The sequence below is a fragment of the Nannospalax galili genome, unplaced genomic scaffold, assembly GCF_000622305.1.
Source record: "Nannospalax galili isolate Female #2095 unplaced genomic scaffold, S.galili_v1.0 scaffold25, whole genome shotgun sequence".
Taxonomy (NCBI): Eukaryota; Metazoa; Chordata; class Mammalia; order Rodentia; family Spalacidae; genus Nannospalax; species Nannospalax galili.
Genome location: NW_008355642.1, coordinates 7,106,042 through 7,124,667, shown reverse-complemented (window position 1 = coordinate 7,124,667; position 18,626 = coordinate 7,106,042). Strand labels below are relative to the sequence as shown.

Genomic DNA, 18,626 nt, shown 5'->3' with positions numbered 1-18,626 from the left:
GTAGTGCAGGCCCCAGAAGAGCGAAGTCTGGTGAGGACCTGTGAGAGCAGTGATTATTTATATAAAAATGTAGCAATTGCTAGTATCTACTTTCCTTAGATTCAACATTGTCCAGTTGCTCAGGTGATCTTATAGACTCACAGTAATACTAAGCAGATTCTCCAGGTACTGCCTGGAAGATTACATCCCCACAATCTGCTTCTCAATATTTGAAGATAGGAAGGCTTCATGTATATCCCTAGGAATGGTTGCTTGTTTCTTTTTAGGGTCACATGTTTATCACAGTAATCCTATGTATAGTGATGGTGCAGTCAGGCATTTGCTGTACAATATAGTATTTCTAGCTTATGTGTGACATTAACCCTGTTCTTTCTTGCAATGTTCTGATTGTGCTACCCTAAAATCTTATATATTGGAAGCTTCATCCTGAGTATAATAACAAATACAAGTAAAGCCTTTGAGAGGTGATGATGTCATAAATTTGGAGATTTCATGAATAGAATTAGTGCCCTTACAAAAGAAGATCCAGGAGCTTGTTTTTTCCTTCTACTATCTCATGGAAAAAACAGACTGAAAGCAGATTGCACCAAATATTAAATCTGCCAGTATATTGATTCTTTAGACTCCTGAGTCTCTAGAATTGTTGCAACAATTTTTTCTTATTCATAAGATAACCAGTGTAAGCAGCCTGAATAGATATCGTATAAACTAGTTACATCCTGCTCTGCCTTCTTAGGTGGTCCAGGACATTCTGTTTCCTCTCATAGTAATTTTATGTTATGCTCTTTTGGTTCTAAATTTGTAATCTAGGACTTCCTAGGACCTTTCCATCCTATTTCTGCTCTCCTATAAAAATTTCCTAGGGCTGCTATCCTAGAGACCTACTCTATGATGGGAGGAAAAAAAATAATTCTTAATTCTATTCATTCCTTCTATCCAAGGAGCTTACGATCTTTCCAGATTTTCTTATCTGTCTACTGTAAATTTTATACTTTATGATAAACTCTTCTTTCTTTATTAAAACTTGCCTAATTTTAAGAAACAACAGCTTTATTGCGATAAACTTAATATACTGTGCAATTCAGCCACTTAAAGTATACAATTTAATGGCATTTAATGTACTCAAACTTGTGCAGTCATTATCATAATCAATTTTACAACTTCTTTGACACCCTCAAAAGAAACTCCAGACTTACTGCTAATTAAAAAAAATCTTCTAATTCCCCCCATTCCCTAGCAAATACTAATCTACGTTTGCTCTTTGCTTATTCTTAATGTTTCTCATATAAGTAGAACTGTATACGTGGCCTTTTGTGTCTTCCTTCACCTTTCTTTCCATGTTGTAGCTTGAACCATAATTTAATTCATTTGCATGGATGATATTACTTCATCATAAAAATGTGTTGTTGTTTCATTAATAGTTGTACATTTGGGTTGTTTTGTTTTTTGGTTCTTAAGAATAAAGCTTCTATGAAATTCATGTGCAAGTTTTTGTACATATATATGTTTCATTTTTTGTATATAAACTTAAAAGTAAAATTGCTAATTCATTCATGAAATTCAGACTCCCGAGTTCTACAGGAACACAGGCAGAAAGAAGGCTTCGCCATTCCCACCCTGTAATTAACCTGGATAAAAGCAAAAGAATCTAGTTATTAAAAGATGTCTTTTTTCCCGTTATCGAAGTAATTAAAAGTGTCCATTTGGGGCCTGTAATTTCATGTTATAAAGCAGTTGTTTCAATTTTTCTGCCTATCAATCAAAAGTCAATGATAAATTGGCATTTACACCTATACCTACCCTATTTCAAAGCCATAATACTATTCTCCTAGGAAATGATTTTTTTTTTCATTTTTCTTTTAACTTTGCTCTATATGAGCAAAGTTAGATACCACCCAGACCTGTAATCACATTCAGGCTGTAATACATAATCTGAATTCTCACAAGTCTGTACACAGCATTTCAGACAGTAAATATAGTGTTCTAACATTCATTTTTTATGTGAAAATAGCAATCATTTAACAACATGCATGGAACTTACATGAAAATATCATTACGATTGGCTTTCATAAATAATTTGTCATGAATGTTTGGTTTAACCGATTTGGAAAGTCTTATCTTTTATCCTTAAATTTTTTTCTAGTACTTTATTGGGATCTGGGAATTCTGTTTCACTATAAGGAAGTAGAGGCAGATCTGAAAGTGGGGATATTAAATTTAATTTGCCTTTAAAGAGGGTTTTTGACATTTCATTTCTGTTAATGGGCTCATTTTTTTCTCTGAATGTAAGACTAAGAAACTTTTCTTTGCTATCAAGAGAATACTTATAGGTAATGCAATTATTAGACTATTTATATCCTTCCACTAGTGCAAATTCATATATTGAAACCAAATCTGCATTGTAGTGTTATTAAGAGGTGAGGATTTAGAGGAGATGATTAGGTCATGGGGGTGGAACCTTGATGAATAGAATCCATATATTTATGAAAGAGACCTAAGGGAGCTTGTTCGTCCCTTCTACTATGTAAAGATACAGCAAGAATGTGCCGTTCTGAGGAAGAGAACAAGCCTTTAAACTGACAGTAATCTGGTACCATGGTTTTGGACTTTACAACTTCCAGATCTATGAGTTATACATTTCTGTTGTTTAGAAATTGCACAGTTTAAAGTATATTATTTATTATTTTTATTTTATATGCATGAGCCTATTGCCTGCACGCAGGTAGGTGCACCTATGTGCTGCAGTGCCCGGGGAGGTCAGAAGAAGGCATTGGATCCCCTGGAACTGGAGTTACTGACAGTTGTTAGCTGCCATGTGGGTGCTGGGAGTCAAACCCAGGTCCTCTATAAGAGCAACCAGTGCTCTTAACCTCCATAAAAATTACACAGTTTAAAAGTATTTTTGTTATATATACATAAGTGGACTAAATTGTATAACCTTTTCCACAATGGTTTCTGGGATTGAAAAAAAATCAGCAAATTCATCCATGTGTAACACAAATGACAAGAAATAGAAGCAAACATCTCAAAGCCTGAGAATTTTAAAAAGAGCAAGCCATCCTGTTCATCTAGTCTACTTCTTTTATCTTTGACTTTTTTGTAAGGGGAATGTATGAAATTTTCTGTCCAAATGTCAAACATGTATTTAAAATTTATCTGTATTCATGATCTCTTTAGACTGATAGTTCATTTGAGTGAACTAAGAGCATGGAAGGAGGAACATAATGAAGGCTCTTGAGTGAAAGATCTGTGAAATCTGTAACACGTGATGAGAATAAGGGAGAAAGAGAAGTAGACATAACATGTTTCTTAATGTCTGCTGCTTACTGGGAATACAACTATAAGTCTGTTGTTTCACTGCTCTGCATTTTCATTTCTTCACCTGTAAAACACTACAATACAACAGTAATAACAGCACTCACTTCATTATGTTGTGAAGAACACAAGGGAATATGTATCTTAACAAACTATGGGGTAGTGGGCATTGAGGGCTGGTAAAAGTGCTTGCCCCCAAAGCCTGACAAGTTGTTCAATTGCCCAAATCCACCCACTTGTAACAGCCAGATGCCATGCCACATATGTGTAGTCTATGCATTCCTATGGCAAGAAGGAAGGCAGAGATAAGAGGAATGACTAGAAGCTTGTGGACAAGGTAGTGTGGAGTACACAGCATGGCATAAACAAGAGAACTTGCCTCAACACAGTAGAAAAAGAATTGACTCCCTCAGTTGTCCATTAACAACCATGTCATGGTGAACATACACATACTCATGCATGTACACAAACTTCTGCCACCCAGGGCTCAGGAACCATTGTGGAAGAGAGGGCAGAAAGACTGCATTAGTCAGGAGTAGTGGAAGACCATAAGGACACAGTTTTCTAGACCACTAGGAAATTGTTCATAGGAACTATAGCAGTAGTGAAAGCATGCAGAAGAACCATGCAAGTTCAAACCAGACAAAAACCAAGCATAGAAATAGGGAAATGGGTAAGAAGCTCCAATCTTAGCCAAGAAACTGTTGGCAACTGATGACTATACATATGATGTATGAAATTCAGAAAATTTCAATAAAGATAAATAGATGAATTTAAGTTTTCAATAATGGTAATAACACATAATTCTTCAGAGAAGAGTGCTCTTATAGGATCTGGATTGAGGTATAAGGATAGACAATTTATATGAATGCAAATATTCATTTGTTAACATAAGTACAGTTCAAAATCCTAGCTTTTGGATTGTTTCCCTTTACTACTTCACAGCAAAATACATGAAATAAAGACATACATCAATATAGAATCAGCAGCAAAGCAGAGAAATCACATCAAAATATAGTTAAACCAAACACCAGTTGATTAACTAAGCACTGAAGCATCCAAATTGTATTATCAAAAAAGATGTACTGCTTCCAGGGATTGATTTTAGTTATTCTCTTTAGTAATTGAGTCAGAATTTATCACTTACCTTTCCTGTTAGTGAGGCAAAACAATGAAATGTAGAGTAATCTATACCTTTAAGGTGTTGGGATACAAGCCATGATCTATCTAGATATATTTCCAGTATTCCCACTGAGGTTTAAAAATCCATGTGGTCAAGTATTTCATTGGAGCTGGAAGTGGCTTGTTCAAAGGATCCAAGCTGTCCTTCTTTCTCTCCATAGTGCATTCTTTTTTTCTTTTTTCTTTCACACCTTCTTTCTTCCTTGTCTTGTTAAACATCTTTATTCCTTAGCGTAAATGAACAGGTGCCTTATTAGAAAAGAGATATTCTGTCTGTCTCCAATTGGACTAGGCTGACAGTTCTTAGGTAGCCTCATCCTTAAGGGAAATAACCAAGTGAGTTGTCTTTCATGGAGGTAGATAAGTACTTCTCGTTGGCTGGTTTGGCCATAGCTGCTCAGACTTTGGAACTTAATTTTTGAGGAATCTACAGATTATTATCCTGGTAACACATTTAGAAGCAGCATTTGAGTTACCAAGATAGCAACGAAATGTTAAAGCAAATCACCACAGGTGACATGCAGAGCTTAGACCATTTACTCCACTATTTCTTTGACTTATCTCTCAATGTGACAAAAGAGCAGGAGTCAGGTGACCAGAAGAATGTTCTGCATTTTGTTAAAACAGATAAGATCAGTATATTTTGGGGAAAAAGCATTCAAAACAACTATATTTCTAGAGATTGGTTCAACTATATATGTTCAAACTGTTAGAAAATCTTTTAAAATTATGTCTGCCTTCCTATCAATGGAAAGTTCATGATATTGAAGTAAGTTTTTCTATAATGATGGGAATTCTTGCAGTATCCCCAAGTAACTTTATTGTTCAACTATAGTACCCCAAGTCTCCACACTAATCTTTGTCCATTAATGAACAAATGTCCAAGGTAATAGAAAGAAATGGGGAGGGCCTAGGAAGCTGATGTAATTTGCACTGAGTTTTATGTCCTTTGGAAATAGGTTCGGTGAAATTACTACTATGACTTTTGTCTTCATTCAAGTTACCAATTTCTTTTGACTGGAACATTCAAGTCATACATGAAAGTTCTTTTAATTTTGATCTAATTAGTATTGTGTTATATGAGAAGATGGGGTAGAGAAAATTACATCATAGTATAAAAGGAACTTTTTGTAAAGTCTGCACATTTATCAGAGTGGACAAGGGAGAAGTAAATCAGAAGGAAAACTCCAGTTCTACTTTACTGATGACTCAGGCACGGTAGGAGCATGAAGGAAAAGAGAAAACAGATCATATCCAATGGCTATATTATTTTAACACATTAGAAAATGTGGTATATTATTACATGAAAAATTACCTCCAGAAAAATTATTTTTTCAGGTATATAGTTCTCAATATGAATACCAACAATTTATCTTGTAAAGAGAATTTTCAGTTGGTTGACTCTCATCCTATTTGTATAGTCCACTGAATGTGCTCAATGGTCCATAAAAATAATGCAGACCACTTTTATTGTTGGATAATGCATTATTCTAAGGAGCTATGACATAGCAGAAACAACTTCGTTTGTTGTGTACTAAATTCTCTAAGGAAATTAAATGAGACATTTCACATACTATGCCATTCATTTAAACCATCATATATGTTGATGATTGTACATAAAATCTTGACTATTAATAGGTAGTTTAAATGGGCTGTTTACAGGGGCACTTAAAATCTAGACAGAAAACTTTCAAATTCCTGAATAGCTCAAAAATATTTGTTACCATGGTTTGAATATTTATCCCCTCCAAGCTCACACTGAAGTTTAATTGTCATTGTGAAGTACTACGAGGTAGGATCCTTAAGAGATGAATGGATTAATCTCAGCAGTGAATTTTTTATAAAGAGACAAGTTTGGCACTCTATTCCATCTCTGTCTTGGCTTCTGTTTGCTTGACCTTCTGCCATAGGTAGCACAGCAAAAAGCTCTTGCTTTACACTTGCTCTTGGATTTCCAGAACTCCCAATAAAAATTCTGTTCAGTATAAATTACAGAATACATTGCATACATTATGATGTTTGTTATAGCAGCACAAAAGAGACTAAGATGTTGAGTTGATGCTTTTTTTTAGCTCAGCTGAATTCTGTGACAAGCTGACAATTCTGTGTTAGTTTTCCTTCAATGCATATTAACACCAGGGCTGATTTTGAATAGGTCTTTCATATTGGAATCTTTTGGTAAAAAAAAATGTGAAACTGTTGAAAACCACCATGTGAACTGAATCATGTGCTAATAATTCAGGCTATTAAGATACGGCTAATGTTTACTTAACATGCTTTCTATTCCAACCACATAACCTATATTAACTTAATTAACTCTACAAACAACTCAGGGAGGTAGATATTGCTTTCAGAATTCACCATTTATAGAACAATAGAAATCCACAAGAAGCTAAAAAAATAAAACAAAGCAAAACCCAAAATTTGCACAGCTTCAAAGTGGCTTACAGTGTGCACTCAGACAGGTTTAGTTTGGTATTGCTTTTCTCACACAATCACACTCAGCAATTTCACCACGTGACAGAGTAGAGCCAAATTATGTCAAATCTCCACTTTTGCTTTCCTGTGTCCCTTAGTTTCTGTCTCTTTTTTTAAAAAAATATTCATATGTGTGTGTATACGTGTATGTGTATATGCACATATGTGTGTGTGCAGATGTACCTGCGCATTTTTTAATAGACCAGAAAAGGATGTTGGGCCACCTCCTCTCTCACCGTTCACCTCTTCTTTTGAGGCAAGACTTTTCCCTGCATGTGGGGACCCAGTTTTCGTCAGGACTGAAGTCCTCAAGGCCCAGCAATCCTTCTGTCTCCATACCCCTTTGAGCTGATATTACAGACATATGCTGAACTCCCTGCTTATTACATAGGTGCTGGGATCTGAACTCTGACCTGCATGATTTTGTGGCAAGCATTCTCAATGACTGCACCATCTCTCCTTCCCACTGTTCTGTCCTAATTTCTTGTCTCCTGTCAAGAACCAAACATACATTGCCTGCATTTCCTTACCACTCCCATGCAGAAAGGTTTGGTTCCTCAAGCTGGCATCTTAGAAGTTACTATTTACTTCATTATGACAAGAATCCAAATTGTTGAGGTTTTTGTCACTTTCTTTGGTTTGGTTTCCCTTTATTCAAGCTTTCTGTTTACTACCCTCTCTTACTCCTTTCTTTTTCTGCTTTCCCGGATCTCTTACTCTCCTTCTTTTCATTTTTTACTCTCCCTCTCTTTCCATTTTCCATATTCTCTATCATTCCCTTTCTAGTCTCTTCCTTCCCTTTTGTCCTCCTCTGTGCAATACATTGAACCCAGGGCCTCATGCGTGCTAGGCAAATGCCCTACTACTGAGCTACATCCTTGCCACTCTTTGAACATTTTAATTTTGAGACAGGATCTCACTAAGTTGCCCAATATATCCGTTAACTTACTCTGTAGCTTAGGCAGACCTTGAAATGGCAATCCTCCTGTATTTGAGTCAGTAGGATTACAAATCAAGACATCTCTTTCTTTTTCCTTATATATACACGTTTATAGTCATTGCTCCAGGGAACACCTCTAAGCAGGTCTTTCGCAAGCCTGTATCACCAACTCTGATCATTTTTTATAAGCTCTTTTCTTTCTAAGTGCCTGCTCTATCCTGTCATGAGCTCATTTAGTCTAAGAACAAACTTGTCATCCTCTTTACCAATCCAATTTGATACCACCTTTTAATTTTAGTGGTGTGATTCAGTCTTAAAACTTCCATCTCATTTGTTATTCCCCTTTCCTATTCCGATTCCCTTTTCTCGTCAATCATCTAGTCCTGTTGATACTTTTCCTGTAATGTATCTCATCCATTAAATCCTTTGTATTCCCAGGTTCTGAATATTTTCCAGGCCTCATTGTCTCTTGCTTGCGAGAGTATAATAACATTCTAAGAGGGTTCTTGGCTTTCATGCTGCTTGGCCCCTACTGTCTTTTCCCATTTCATATCCTTATCACCTGTTCTGCTGAGGGAAGGGAGGAGAAAAATAGCCAGGACAGCGTTAGCATAAATGGAAATAGAGCAGCCTGAAGTCAGAGGAGCAAACACTCATTGTTGGTTGGAGCAATCAGGAAAAGCTTTACAGAGGAAACAATACTTAAAACTTAAAAAACTTAAAAAACTTAAAAAAAAAGAGGCCTAAGGAGAGTACTTATGGGTGGGGGAAACTGTGAGACTAGAAGTTTGAGAAGGAAATGTATGAAAAGCTTGGTAATAATGAATAGGCCTGGTTGAACCAGAATATTGTATGAAAAAGTGAGGCTACAAATATAGTCTGTGCTCTGATTGTAAGATTCCATGAATACTAGGCAACAGAATATGAAATGTGTGGTATAGTAAATGGGTAGAGACATGATGAAAGTGGCATTTCAGGAAAAAGAATCTGGCAGCTGTGTGCAGGGTAGATTAGTGGGAGGAGATATTGGAAAGAGGAGGCCTGGTGAGGAGGTTGTAATAGGGTTCAGATGTGAGTTAATGATGGCTTTGAATAGGAGGACTGTGAGAAGTGATGAGAAGGATGCAAATGTGAAAAGCATTATGGAAAGAGATTTGATAAGGTTTCCTGAGAGGCTGAATTTGCAGGTGGTGGGGAAAGGAAGTAGGAGGACTGGGGAACAGATGACCTGGACAATGTCTATCGAAATGTTTCCATCCTACATGCTCCAGTGCTTCTTCTTGTAAGAGGACTTGTCCAAAAGAGGGCTGGTCCACAGTACCTATTCCGTGATAGTCAGTCAGACAGAATTAATTCAAAAAAATTCACCACTCCCGCTGGCAGTGACCTTGCATGTTGTGCCAGGGAAAAGACCTATCGACTCTGCTTTTAGCAAGCACTTAGTATAAGTCACATGCTTTCTACTAAACTCACTTTTAATGTGAGTTTATTTTGCTTCTCTTATAAGAAAGATCAGGAGCCTCTTGAGGGCACAAACCTGGTCTTATTTCTTAGTTCCCTATTTTATATAATCTAGGTCCAGACCTGAAGCAGGTGGTGACAAATATTTTCAATGCTTGTTTCTCTTCATCTTTTCAGTAAGTTATCTTACTGACACACTTCCCTACTCATTACTATGATAGGGAAGATCACAGCTTTAACTAGGTTACAATACATGAGCCAGCGTTATTCCAAAGACTTTTGATGTCTTTTTTTTAAAGCCAAAGTGAATTAATTTGTGTTCTGTATTTTGTTCCATTAATCTGTATTCAGTTGTAATCCAGAAGCACAATGTTTCAACTACTATACATGTTAATAATATATTATGAAGCTAGGATGCTTGAGTCACCTGACATTTAAATGGTTTTGATTGCTGGCCTATCCACCTAATAAAATAAAATCAAAAGAACTCTCATAGCTTGTCCATATAATTGAAAAGGCAATCAAATACCCAATACATGTTTCCTGAGAAATATAAGGGAAAGGGATCAAGAAACTGGATCGTACTATGTGAAAATAAAAACAAAACAAACAAACATAACATCAGTTCTTTGTCAGCCTAATTGTATTAAGATGAAGGGGCATAAGGACATCCTGTATAGCTCCTTGGACCTCTATCATTTCTTCAGTTCTTTGGTATATCAACTTGAGGCCTTCTGGATTCTGTAATCTTATACTAGAAATGCAGTGGACTCCCGAATAGCAGTAGTTTACATGAATTCCCTGAATAGCAGTACTTTCCATGAATTCCAGAATAGCAGTACTTTACATGGGACAGCTAAATCCCTAAATCCAAATGCAGACATGTAGCATAAATGCAAAGAGCTCCAACTTCCAAGCCTATCCTTTCTTTCATGATTTCTTTTCATCTTGTAGTGTTTACTAAATTAGGTTGCATAATTTGTTTCAGAAAAGGCTTGGTGAATGTGGGTTGACTTCATACTAAGATCCATGGCTGTGGTATGGGCACTCTGTTTCACAGATAATGGAGCTTTAGCTCCAACAGCATACTTTAGCAACACTTTAGAAAAAAGAATGTATTTGCATAAATGACAGATTTTGTTGGTTTAATTTTGTAAACTGTTTAAAATTTGGTTCATTTCTTTTATTTTCAAAATATTTTTTATTCAACTGTACTATATGACTATTCATCTCCAAAGGTATTTGCTACTGCCTGAAAATACAGTTTGGTTTATGATCCTAATATTACGAAGCAGTCAGAGAAATGAATACATCTGTAAGCACTGGATCTCCAGTTCTTTTTCCCAAATGTCATTCCCTCATATATTTGTGCCTGTCTCTTCAAGAATAAATTTAAATGTTTCTTTAAATTGATAAGACTTGATATTTGATATTAGTCCTCACTAGAAAATAATTGTTACAGGTATTTCTCTCTTATGTTAGAGCCCTGCATTCTAATGCCAGGTCTGCCCCTTACATGTTGTGAAAAGTTATTGAACCTGTTTTCTCCCATTTATAGAAGAAGAGTGTTTACCTTCTGTCATTTTGAATTTCAAGTCAGCTGAACAAAAATTTATGTTTTAAGATCACGCAACATGGGAATTTCAGAGACTTAAAAGGGCTCTAGGTTGTAACAGCATAACCAGAATGTATAGAAACTAAAATGAGGGCTAGGAAAGATATCAGAAATGAAGGCTACATCTAATCATTATTTACTTATTTAAACAAATATTTTATTAGTTTTTTGAGAAATTCATAGAATGTGTTTTAATCTTATTTATCTCAAATTCTTCCCTTATCTCCTTCCAGATCCATCCCTGCTTTCCTCACCCACCCCCCACTTCCTGTGTTTTATTAAATTTAATAAACCATGGACTTCAATTCGTGCTGTTCATATGCTTTGGGGTATGGGACCATCCACCGAGAGAGTGGTACCCTTATCAGGAGCCACATTCATAAAAGAAATGATTCTTCCTCCCCTAGAAAGCATCAACTTTCTATAACACTGCAGCTTGGGGTGGAGTCTCAGAAGTCCATTTCTACTCCATGTTCCAATATTGACTGGCTTGATCTTACACAGGTCTTATGCTGGCATGCATAGCTGCTGTGAGTCTGTGAGTGCAATCATCTTGTCATGTCGAGAAGAAATTATTGTGTTTTAGTCCTCTCTAACCTCTGGATCTTACAATCTTTCTGACCCCTCTTCTGAGATGGTCCCTGAGCGCTCTCTCTCTCTGTCTCTGTCTGTCTCTGTCTCTGTCTCTCTCTCTCTCTCTCTCTCTCTCTCTCTCTCTGGTATAGATGTTACATTTATAGCTGAGCCCTCCACAGTCATTTATTCTCTGCACTTTGACCAGCTGTGAGTTTCTATCATAACCATTATTCACTGCACAAAGAAATTTCTCTGATGAGGTCTGAGAGCGGCACTAATTAATCTACTGAATAGAGATATGAATTTAGAGGGTTGTTTGATACTATGCCCATTTAGAGAAATGATAGTAGTAGGTTCAGCCCTGGGACATGCGAACAAGGTGTTCTTGTAGATTTGGAGTACCAGGTATGTGTTGCTGCCTGTGGATTGGGCTGTAAATCCAACCAGAAACTAAACAACTACTATTAGCTTGCTGTGCAGCCTGGGGTGAATATTCTCACCTCTCTCTACAAAGCAGGTCTTTGTCTTCCAACACTGTGGTTCTTCATCATGCTTGCTCTCATCATCTTCTCAATCACTGGGGTTCTATCTACAGGGTACCTACAAGCAGTTTTCCACCACCTTTACTGCAACCAGTGCCTGAGACTGGTGGCTTGTGGATTATTGAACATTATTTGGTACTTTGTGTAAATTCTTATTTAAGACTTTCCATGATTATGTACTGTGAGTACAATTTTAAAGATAAAGGAAACAAGCTTTAGAGACATTAATCAACTTTATCCATCTGTAACAAGAGATAGACTAGGTATTTCCATGCTGTGTGTAAGAAAGATTTTTTCCCCATCTTTGTAGCGTAGAAGTTGGTGAGAAGTTTTGACTATAAAGGTTCATGATAGGGGTTGTAGAGTTGGGTCAGTGATTAAGAACACTGACTGCTCTTGCAGAGGACCTGGGTTTGGTTCCCAGCACCCACATGGTGGCTAACAATTGTTCTAATTTTAGTTCCAGAGGATCTGACACCCTCTTCTGACCTCCATGGGCATTGCACGACGTGGGTGCACTTACACGCATGCAGGCAATACACTCATACACATAAAATAAAAATAATAAATAAAATATTTTCAAAAAGGTCCATGATAGAAGTGGGACAAATTTCAAATGCTGACATTATTTCCACTAAGATTGAGAAATCAATCAATTCCAATCTCTTTTGACTAGACTTATCTTCTGCCCTTTTTTGGTACCAAAACAAGAAAATACCTGAAGTTGGACAATTTATTAAGAAAAGACACTTGGGTAGTTCACAGTTTTAAAATCTCAAAATGAAAACAGCATGACATCAGGTCTTGAAAAGAACTCCCTGGTTGGGTCATATCACCATTCATTGTGTCATAGCAAAACTATATGGGAGAGGAGAGGGAGAACCTCATGGTGAGTCAGGGAGGCAGTGACTTGAGTGCCAACAGACTTTTTTTTTAAACAATATTCTCACAAGAACCAACAAGGGCCCCATGAGACCTAATGAAGATACTGTAAGAGCTGCATTTGTGCCTTTCTTGGGCAGAATCTGCATTGACCTAACCATCTTCTGTGAGATACCACCTCTTAAAGATCCCACCAGCTTTTATATGGCAATACTGGAGACCAAGCCTCCAATACTTGATCCCTTAGGTAAGAAATTGTATGTAAACTATGACACTCTGTAAAAAATCCTGTCTGTAACCTCCTTTCTCTTACTAATAAACTAATCCCTGCCAAATTGGTAGAAATGTGCCCTGCATCTCATCTCATAAATTTCAAATCAGTCTTTCTGAAATACATTGAGTTCTGCAGAAATAAATTATTATAATAGGGAAATTGTATTTTCCAATTTAGGGGAGATTGTATAATGTACTTTGGTAGAATGTCTCTTTCCACTCCACATAGTTAGTTCATCACTCTATTTTCTCAAGCCTTTTCCCACAATCTGAAGGGTTTTTTTCATTCACTACTAACAGGTGATTATTTTGTACTCCTCATAAAATCACAGACTTTGAATTGAAAGAGACCTTAAAGTTCACACAGCCCAAACCTCTGATTTTTCGTGAGTGGAAACAGATGACCTGGGTCAAGTGGCTCGCCTAAGGTTACTCAGTGAGTGGTTATATACAGCTGATTCGAAGAACTAATATACGTTTTGTTGTTGTCTGTAATGAAAATGTTTACTTTCACAGAATGCAATCTGTTGAGACTTGGCCTAATGATGCAACCTGAGGCCCATACTAATTTGGACATTTGCTATAAGCTTGATGCAGTTTCAAGAACACTGATACCAGCTTCTGTCACTCATATTGACTGACCTCAAAAGTTTATTCTGAGAACCAAAAGAATTCTTAACGTTTCCTTGCAGTACATTTACAAGTGTATGAATCAATCCTGGGCTTTTTGTGGATGATTCTGTGCTTGTTGCTTTAGAGCTTCATTGCTCTCTACATTCATCCCACTGCAAATTACAAACAGATATGAAAATTGTCCTGGCAGCTTGGATTCATCTCTCACATTATTTTTGTTATACAGTCCAAAAAACTTTGATATATGCATGAAAACCACATCCAGGGATACTTGTACAATTTAGAGGCACTCAAGAAAAAATGTGAGAATAATCTTAGAATTATATGTAATATATACTTTAGTTGCTGATTGTGCCTTTAGACGCTTTCCTTATTTCAGCAGTACAAATGTCTTTAGTAATATCTCTGGAATAACATATATGGGACTATAAACATTAAAAAATACACATCTGTGTATATTAAACCGAGTTTATAGATCTGCCCTTCATTTCATTCTTTCTAGAAATAGTCATCTAGAACTTTAAATTAAGCAAGCTACCGATATAAGAGAACATACGGTGGGAGGGAGAGGAAGGCACAGAGAAACAAGAGATGTACATTGAAGAACTGATTTTGGTTTTATCTGAGATCGTAACAGTGCACCTAGGATCGTCTCAAACTTACAAAGCATTGAGATTTTTGTTGTGCTTTCATACTAGAGCAATCTACCATCATAATTCATCTAAATTTAAGAAAGGTGAACCAAAAGAGTACCTGATTGAAAATTTGGGCTCCTATTCCAAAACCTGAAAAGATTTGGAATGGTCCATTTGGATATTGTCTTCTACATGTTTCCAAACTGGTAGGCAATGATCTCTCTGAATTGTACATAGTTAAAAATAACTCAATAGTTAAGCCACTAGCCTCTTTTAGAAAGCACAGCAACAAATTATTGTGGTTTTTCTCATTTACTTGAATTTAAAATTGGATTTGGGGTAACAAGATAGAAGACAAATGGGTGTAGCAACTGTACAGTATAAATTGCTGCAGGTGATGGTACCACAGCAAAATTATTACAGGCAGATTCAGGATGCAAAAATTATTTATTTGACAGCAAGCAGAAAGACAAATTACTCAGAGGCTGTGTATATGTGTTTGTATAATTTCTCATAAATTATTATGGTTCATGCTAAAATTTGCCTAGTTTGCCAAACCACATGGTTTTATTTTAAATAAGAAAATTACACATTGTTAGGAATTGTAAAATGTAATCAAAATTATAAAATGATTGCTAACATTGGAACATGAGAATTTGTGCACAACCTTTTCATTTACTATCACCTGTCTGAAAAATATTCATTTCGTGATACCTTTTAAGACTATACAGCATGTAAAACTACAACAGAAAAACCTGCCCATAGAATCTTAGTAAAATCTTTTTTTGCCATGAATTAGAGTTCATTATATTATGTGCATGCATGACTTGGACTCTCTCCATGGGAATTTGGTTATTGAATGGCAGTAAGCACTTTCCCTTATAATGTGGCTTTCCTGGCTCTGATCCTAAAACCGGTTACAGGAGACTTCAGCAAGCTTATCTCCGCATAGCTTCTTGAACTATGTTTAATGATTAGAATAAATTTCCCAAGCCAAGGAATAAATGTCTAGTTATTCAACCTACCCCGTGCCCACTCACCGTTTTTAAATGGTACTGTAACTCAGAATATATGATAATATAAACTGTTTAGTTATCTTATGCTACATTGGCAAGAGCACTGGCTATGGAATTAAAGAATGGAAGTATAACTCACTGTGACAAGAGCTAAGGAATGAATTCTCCTATGCAAGTTGAAATATCAATAAACACTCTGTATACCAGTCATGATTGTAGGGAGGAGAAAATGCTCTTAGAGAAATGCTTCATAAATAAGACCTTGTAGACTATTAAGACTTTCCTATTTTGCTTAAGTAATGATCATTGGAGTTACCATTTTATTTAGAGTAAATGTGGCCTAATATCCCAAAGAGTTAGGATTTCACATATGCGTTTTGGAGTACAAATACATTCAAATCCTTAGATGGAGACTGAAGCAATTGTCTTCCAGTTCCTCCAAATTATATATCAGGCACTGGTAAAACAAATGAGGCTCAGTGCCTGGTTATTGTTTTTAGTTTACTGGAATACAATTGCACTTACTTAATTGCATACAGCCTAAGGCGGCTTTTAGTGCTGAGTTTAGTGTTTATGATACACAGTAATGCTTACAGAGCTGAAGATATTTACTACCAAGCCATTTATAGACAGTTTACTAAATCCTGGTTTAGCCTTTGCCAAAAAACTGCATGAAAATCACCCTACTAGTGAGGCATGATGACACACACCTGTAATCCCCAAAACCAGGAAGCCGAGGTAGGAGGATGGAAACTGACATCATCATAACCTACAGAGCAAGTTCCAGGCCAGCTTGCTCTATGTAGCGAGACCTTGTCTCAGAAAAACTGACCAACAAAAACAGAAACAAATCACTTCTTTCCTATTACAAATGAAAAGTATACTTTCTCCCTGATGTATACTAGCTTTTTAGTTACTTATTTTTCTCAAGAGAATGCACAAAGTGCAGCTACCAAGCCTGGTGTTTTTGTTTCTGGTTCCCATCAACTATGTTTCTAACTTTCTCCATATGGACAATAAGGATGATAATCTTCCCTAAGTGAAATTTGCTAGCAAGTTTGCAAGGATTTTGTTTTTCATACAAGCATTATTAAAAGGTAAGCTATATTTTTCTAGAACACTTGATAGCTCTGTTAGCACATCATGCATATTTCACATTAAATTGATAGTATCTCTAAGTATAATCTTACAACAAATGGCCTCTGTGCTTTCTCCCCTAGTGTCTGGGAATTGCTGTCATTTCTGGATCTCTAGGTCTCCCAGGCATACACCCCAACCACACCCTAATCCTGGCAAATAGACAATTCAGGCTCAAGAAAATACTTTCAATCTGACTTTCCCAGAACACATAAGAGACTTATCCAAGATCCTTTCCTACTTTTCCATCTTATCATTGAGCCCTATTAAAGATCTTTCATTTAAAATCTCTCATTCCATTGAATTATAGTTTTTAGTTTTAAAATATTTTATTAACATTGCTTTCCTTAAAAAAAAATAACATGATAACGGGCCTGGTGGGGTGATGCATGCCTTTAATCTCTGCACTTGGGAGGCAGAGGCAGGTGGATCTCTCTGAGCTCCAGGCCAGCCTGGTCTACATACATAGTAAGTTCCAGGTCAGCTGGGGCTACAGGGAGACCCTCCCTCAAAAAGACAAAAAATATATATTTTTTAATGTAGAGAGACCCTCCTGAGGTTTGAGGGTCACTGGAGCTACCGAACACCATGGGGCCCTGGGGGAAGCCAGAGTTCCTGGTGTGCCGCCTAGAGGCAGTAGCTGTAGAGCCCTCATTGGCAGTGGGACTGGAGGTGAAGCTGCGGGGCCTTGGCGGTGCTCCTGGTGTTCACCCTCCTCTGCACCCTGGTGCCTGTCTGTGTGCTGCGATGGCCAGGCACTAACCATGAAGCCTCAGCTTCCAGCCAAAAAGTCCTAAGCCTCATAAGCTGCTTTGCAGGAGGAGTCTTTTTGGCTATTTGTCTTCTGGACCTGCTACCTGACTATCTGGCTGCCATAGATGAGGCCTTGGCAGCCCTGCATGTGACGCTGCACTTTCCCCTGCAAGAGTTCATCCTGGCCATGGGTTTCTTCCTCATCTTGGTGATGGAGCAGATCTCGCTGGCTTACAAGGAGCAGTCAGGGCCACCGAATCAGGAAGAGACGAGGGCTCTGCTGGGAACAGTGAACAGTGGGTCTCAGCATTGACATGATAGACCAGGGGTCCCCCAGGGAAGCAAAGCTCCAGCAGCTCCATCAGCCTTGCGTGCACGTGTACTGGTCTTCTCCCTACCCCGCACTCTGTGTTCAAGGGCCTGGCTGTGGGCTTGCAGCAGGACTGGGCTTGGGCAATGGAGCTCTACCTAGCTTTGCTGCTCCACAGGGGTATCCTGGCAGTTAGCCTGTCCCTGCGGCTGCTCCAGAGCCAGCTATGGGTGCAGGTGGTAGCTGGTTGTGGGAGCATCTTCTCATGTATGACACCTCTGGGTATTGGGCTGGGTGCAGCTCTGGCAGAGTCAGCTGGGCCTCTGCACCAGCTGGCCCAGTCTGTGCTGGAGGGCAAAGTGGCTGGCACCTTCCGGTGTATCACCTTCCTGGAAATCCTACCCCAGGAGCTGGCCACTTCTGAGCGGTGGATCCTCAAGGTCATTCAGCATGTAGCAGGCTTTGCCCTGCTCACTGGCCTGATCTTTGTCCAAATCTAAAGTGCTTCAAGAGAAGGGCAGGGGAGGTTGACTATTAGGTGCCCCTGTCCTCCCTGCCTTCCTCCAGTTTGTGGGAAGTAGAAAGGAATGGGGAACAGAGATAGTGAGGACTAAAGAGTTCTTGGGAAGTAGAGATGGAATATTTGGGACTATAATTAATGAGGGGGAAGTGGGCAGGGAAGAGGCTAGCCTCAGGCCCAAAGATTAAGAGATGGTCAAGTTACTAGAGACATGATCAGGGCACATGAAGAGTGAGGCAGACTGTTAGAATCAGAGGTCAGATACTACACCTAAGAGATAAGCTGACAGAAGAGGCTGGAGGTAGGCAGCCAGCTGCTCTGGGATAAAGTTATAGGGAAGTCATAGACCAAAGTCAGC

General features: G+C 37.9%; 1 protein-coding gene and 1 pseudogene across 1 annotated transcript in view; both read left to right on the top strand.

Moving 5' to 3' along the window:
• The window catches only part of Il1rapl2 (interleukin 1 receptor accessory protein like 2), a 1,274,770-nt gene that overhangs the window by 551,038 nt on the left and 705,106 nt on the right, over positions 1–18,626 (top strand). The gene's annotated exons all lie outside the window — the stretch shown is intronic.
• Positions 17,274–18,248, top strand: LOC103750052 (annotated as a pseudogene).